We start from the raw sequence: 6,348 nt of genomic DNA, 5'->3' as shown, positions 1-6,348 counted from the left end.
CTAACAAGACATTGATTTGAACTTGGTCCGACTGCAATGGACTAATGTTGGACCACATTAGGTTGGAGCAATAGCACAAGCCATCCTGAGGGTGCACTAGAAATTACGAATTCTGAAAATACTTGGAGATACAAGGAATTCAGTTGTGGGGATATGAATCATTAGAATAAAGTCTCTAGTGCTTAGCAACCAAGGAATTAAGTGTTCAATGCGGAAAGGGGACTCCTTTAAGACATTACAGAAGGATCACCCTTGTAGATTTAGAAGTACAGAGGGGAAACAATCAACCAAAATATTAAAAGATACGAGAAGCTACCAAGTATACCCAATAACCTGGGCATGGGCTCCTTGAATAGGAAGTCAGTTCAGAAGATGCAAATTCAGGTTTCTAAATATTACATTATTACCTATTAGCCATTAAATTGATAAAACCTGTTCCAATTTGTTTACCTTTGAGATGCAGTGTGCAACCCTCTCATGATGAAAATTTTGTTCTTGCCATTACATTGAAATAAATTAGAAGGGGTGGAAAATAAAGACTTTAGATATAAAAAACACGAAATGACAGTTGAAATGTTGACGTGAAAAATTTTACATTCATTTCATGATGAAAGAAAGGCAACCAAAATTACATCTATGTCAAGTGTAAAATGGGAAACTAGTTTAAAGGAAATTTAGAAGTCGTCACAATTTGGAACCAAGTGACAAACAAGTGCATGTCTTCGAACTGAAAATGGAAAGAAGGAAATAAAGAAAAAAGTGCTCTTCTACTAATATATTTATTTAAGTATTTGTTCCCATAGTTTGGTTAGTAGTCACTTGAAAAAGCCATTATATAAGAAGAAAACCGCAGCTTTAACTGAAAGAAACTTACTAACAGAAGGTAATGTTACATGGAAATTTCAAAATGGGCGCACTGCTTGGTCAATGGTTCAACTCTAGAGTGAACTCCGTTTGAGAGGCTAAACAAACAGATAAATAATAAAATGATCATACAGAGAACACTTGCACAAAGTTGGAACAGATATCAGAACTAGTTCATTCTTCTTCTGAGTTTCAAGTTTACTAGAATGGACCAAGTATGTCAAGCCATACTGAATTCATTAATAATTGTTAGTCTTGCTAATCAACCTTTGGGCTGGTGGTTGTTGGTAACCATGCCCATACGGCAGGTATCAGCTATTAATAAGGTTCGAAGTATTGATATAATATGATACGCCATGCCCCGTATTCCCCATAAGGGGCGTATCGTATTGTATCTTTGGGTGCCCGATAAACCTCTTAACAGGTGTTTTCGGGAACCCCTTTTAAATTTGAATAAAACTTAAAAAAATTAAAAAAAGGCGCATCACTTATACCAATACACCTCTGCCCATACATAAAGGTGTATCAATACTTTGAACCATGGGTATGAGGCTAGGGAATGACTTCATTACTTGAGTCCCCCAAGGGTTGAACTGGATGTTGTCTCTCCTCCAAGTCAGACTCAAAGCTCGGGTCACAGCACCTTGGCCCTTGGTGCTTGGTCCAGCCCAGTCCAGTTGGTACCATTTAGTTCAGTCTGCCTATTATTAAAAAAAAAAAACGATGTAAAACCTCTTGGCAAGACCTTTTTGCAGTGTCAAAAACTATAACTCAGAGAATATCATCATCCAAGCCTTTATTCCAACTATATAGCGTTGGCTACATGAATCCTGTTATGCCATTCTGTTCTATTTAAACCCATATCCATTATTAAATTATTGCTGCTTAAATCATTTTTCACTACATCTACCCAAGTCTTTTTTGGTCTTCAACGAGCTCTTTAGCCCCTTCAACCTACAATAAATCACTTTTTTGGGTGCTGTTGATGATCTTCTATGCATGCGACCAAACTGAGATTAGATTTCATCCTCACAAAACCGGTCCTCACACTGTCCTCACAACACCTGCAGCCATGCATGGGAACACCTCCGTACTAGTATATTTTCATTCATGGGAAGATGTTCCCAATACATGACTGAAAGGGTTGTCAGGACCAAATTTGTGAGGGCAAAATCCAGCTTCGACCAAACTGTCTAAGTCTACTTTCTTTCATTTTATCACATATCGGTGCTACTCCTATGTTCTTACAAATGACTTCATTTTTTATCCTATACTTAGTAGTTTTTCCACTCATCCATCTCAGCAAACATATTTCTGCCACACTTCTTTTTTTGGACATATTGCTTCTTGACTGCCCAACACTCTGCTCCATACGGCATAGTTGGCCTTACAACTGTTTTATAGAAATTTTCTTATAGTCTAAATTGTATTCGTCTCTCTCTCTTTCTCTCTCCCCCTCAAACTCAAACTCATTTCTAAGGCATTTGTCCATAAGCTTAATCTAAATAAGAGCTAAGAACCAAGCCTTGGTGAAGACCCATTGTAATTGTAAATCTAATGTCTCTTCTATAGGTGTTCTAACATTAGTTGACACACCCTCATACATATCATTAATTATTTCTATGTACCTATTTGGAACCCCTTTCTTTTCCAAGAGCCACCATATTATCCCTCTAGGAACTCTATCATAAGCTTTCTCTAGATCAATAAACACCATATGAAGATCTCTCTTTTTCTCTTTAAACTTTTCCAAAAGCCAATTAAAATGAGGCTGAAACAATCAAATGACAAAAACACAATTGAACCCCACTGGCCTGCCATTTTGTTTTTCATTTTTTTCACCTGGGTTACAATTCAACTCAACTCAACAAAACCTTATCTCAACTAGCTTGACTTTTCTACCTGGCATAAACTTGTCATTTACTTTCTTTTCAACCTAACCCATTTCCACCTTCAAAACTATGTGACACATCACTTTATGTTCTTCAGTCATTTAGTCATTTGTGAGATTGTGTGATGGTGATACAACTACATCATTAAATTCACCATGTAAATAATAACATATGCTAAACTGATCCTACACAATATTAGAGCTGTTGGAAAATTTGCCTCTCAAAATGTGATATGTGCATGATGATTTGCTTTCTAGTAAAGACATTATTCCAAGAATTAAAAAGGGAAATTTAAGTTGAAGATGCTATATTCTTCAAAATACTTAAAGTTAAAGAGTGTTGAATAGTACCGGAGATTTGACATTTTTTACAAAAGCAAACATTAATTAATTGCAACGATAGGTTGGAAAGAAGGAAATGGTTAGTGCATTCAACAATGGTTGAGACTCTTACACAATAAGAAAAGCATAAATCAAAGGTACATTGAATTATAATACCAAAAATAAATACCCTATAGAAATCCTAGAAAATTCTCCCTTTACCTCATCTAGACACCTTAAAAAAACAAGAGAGAGAGAGAGAAGAAATTAGATAGAAACAAACTTGTAAGAGAAAATAGAGATGATTGAGCCACAACTAAGGAATGTACAAATTTTTATGATGCAATTGGAAAGATTAAGCATTCTCATATGCACATGTATTTTGAAGGCAATGTATTAGATCATATTGGTACTACAACGATAGAACATTGGAAAGCCTTCTCTTTCCCATTTGTACGATTATCATGAAAAGAACATGTACAGAGAGGTAAACAAGTAATATTTGTCAATAAAGCAGAACATAAAAAGAAAGTATAGAAGAAAGAGGACAAAAGACAAGGAAGAATAAATTGAGCAACAAAAAGCAGAAAAAAGGAAATTACCATCATTCAAATGTCCAAATTCTGTTCTTTATGGTAGGGATATGTTCACAGTGTTTTCCCATTGATCAGCTGTCTTACTGTCCTTCACATGACAATCACCAGATTCTTCAATAAATTGATATTTTTTACCAAATCTTTCTCCAGGTTGTGCAAGGGAACAAAATGTTGGGAGATATCTTCAACTAAAGGTTAGCCCCTTCTAAAAGAATTCATTTTCATCACCAAGTATCCCCTTCAATTGCCTCATAATGCACGGAGCCACTTATCGATAGTTTGGGGCTTTGATAAAAATGTGAAATTGATTTCTCAGACTTCATTCAAGCATTCCAAACAGCAGTCACCAATTTCTACCATTACTGACCTGCCGCTTCTCCACATTGTCAATTCAAAACAGTATTTAATTGCTTTACCTCAATTTGGCTGGAACCAGGTTTCTTCAGGACACCCTGGTTAAGCATCTCCCTCCTCAGTCTTCCAACATCATTCCATCTGTTAGCTTCAGCATAAATGTTTGACATTAAAACATAATCTCCATCTCTAACAAATTCTAAGTCAGCAAGCCTCCTAAAGGCTTCCTCTGCTAATTCCACATTCCCATGGACCCTGCAAGCACTTAACAATGTCCTCCAAAGCACACAGTTTGCATCAAATGGCATCGTCTTAATAATTTGATGAGCTTCTTCCAGCAAACCCCATCTGCTAAGAAGATCAACCATGCATCCATAATGCTTGATATCAGGCCTGATCTTGTATTTTCCAATCATACGGCTAAAAAACCGGTGACCCTCTTCGATCATACCATTATGGCTACAAGCAATTAGAACACCAATAAATGTAACCCGGTTAGGTCTAGCATCATCAACTCCCTTCTCCATGGCTGAAAACAACTCTAAAGCTTCTACACTGTAACCATGAACAGCCAAGCCCACAATCATTGAGTTCCAGCAGCTCACATGCCTCATCCTCATTCCATTAAAAACTTCCCAAGCAAACTTCAAGATTCCACACTTGGCATACATATCAACAAGGGCATTTCCCAAGAATCCTTCAATTTTCAATTCTTTTTGTTTCAAAAAATCATGAATCTTCCTACCAATCTCCAAAGCCCCCGTTTCTGCACATGCACCCAGCACAGATATAAGTGTTACCTCTGTGGCCTCAACTCCGTTGACCTGCATTTCATGAAACAGCTCCAATGCCCCACGGTAATCCTTATTCTGGACATAACCAGCAATTAGTGAATTCCAAGAAACAGCGTCCTTCTCAGGCATTTCCTCAAACAACCTTCTTGCACCTTCAATATCGTTCATCTTAACAAGACGGAAAAGCAGGGTATTCCAAGAAACCACATTTTTCACAGGAATCGACTGCATCAATAAATCGGCTGAGTCAAAATCGCTAATTCTATTATACGCTGCAATCATGATATTCCAGGAAGCTACGGTCCTATCCGACATTTCATCAAATATTCGACGTGCGAGATTAAGAAACCCGCATTGCGAGTACATATAGATTAAGGAATTTTGAACGAAATGATCACAAACGAGACCCGAGTGAAGAGCCCTGCAATGAATCTCAGCTCCCTTTTGAGCAATAACAGAACCATCGTGCCTTTCATCTTCTTTCCTCAACAAAACCCTAGCACAGGCCCTGAGCACAAACCGGTACGTGAAATTATCAGACCTGACATTCATGCATTGCATCTGATTATAGAGAAGAACAGCTTTGATGGGGAAGACGCTCTGAGAGTAAGCTCTAATCATGGTATTACAGATGAAGTAATTGTCCATAGAGGCCTCTTCAAAGATGGCTTGGGCATGCTCGAGGCTGCCTGATGTGGAAAGAGCAGAGAAGGCTATGAGTTTGGCCATCAAATAAGGGTGCCGAGTTAAACCTGTTTTGGTAATCAGAGCTTGAGTTTGTTTTAGTTCTCTCATGGTGGAAAGTCGTTGAAGAATGGGAAAAACAAAAGAAACAGTCTCTCCCCACATCTTCCATGTCTGAAGTTTCCAGTGATCTTCTGAGTTCTGAAACAACTAAGGCAGAAGACTAGCTTTGACAACAACAAACTGCAAGCAACACTATACTACAAGATTAATCAGAAAATTTTCTATGAAAACCCCTCTTTTCCATTTGGAAAATGGATTTCTTTCTTGTAAGCCTATCACACCATCTTGGAACTTGGATGCAGTTTAGTGCACCGCTCCCACTTGCTTATCCGTTTTCTACTCATTGTTATTTCCATGGTTTAGGGTTTTATGAACTCTCGTTACTTGCTGGGATGTCCCTAAATTGATATTTTCTCCTAAAATGTTTTTCTTTGTGCAAGTTTTGTAACCAAATGAAAACCATGTGATTTGAAAACAAATTCTTCTCAAAACAAAATAATAATAATAATAATGCAAAAAAAAATAAGGTTGGTTATTTATGTGTTTTTTGTTTTCAAAACTAACACGTCCTTTATTTTTATGAATAAAAACTACGTTGGTCCATTTTTTTAAGGACATGTAAAAAAAAACTAACATGTTTTCATTATTTAATATTGTGTTTCATAAATCATATAATTTATCATCATCATCATCATTATTATTATTATTTGTGACAGGCATTGTACCCAATAGAGAATGGAGAGAGAAGAAGAAGAAGACAATTAAACTTATGATTAATGTA

General features: G+C 36.8%; 1 pseudogene across 1 annotated transcript; it reads right to left on the bottom strand.

Moving 5' to 3' along the window:
• Window positions 1-909: 909 nt before the first annotated feature.
• Window positions 910-5,999, bottom strand: LOC104612224 (pentatricopeptide repeat-containing protein At5g15300 pseudogene; annotated as a pseudogene). The gene is made up of 2 exons (XR_016085449.1): window positions 3,679-5,999; window positions 910-1,565 (listed from the first exon to the last, which is right to left on the bottom strand). The product of XR_016085449.1 is annotated as a pentatricopeptide repeat-containing protein At5g15300 pseudogene (transcript).
• Window positions 6,000-6,348: the final 349 nt, after the last annotated feature.

The sequence above is a fragment of the Nelumbo nucifera genome, chromosome 1 (genome assembly GCF_055504915.1).
Source record: "Nelumbo nucifera cultivar China Antique chromosome 1, China Antique-T2T, whole genome shotgun sequence".
NCBI classification, from domain to species: domain Eukaryota; kingdom Viridiplantae; phylum Streptophyta; class Magnoliopsida; order Proteales; family Nelumbonaceae; genus Nelumbo; species Nelumbo nucifera.
The sequence above is the reverse complement of the archived record's forward strand: the minus strand, read 5'-3'. Positions and strand labels throughout refer to the sequence as shown.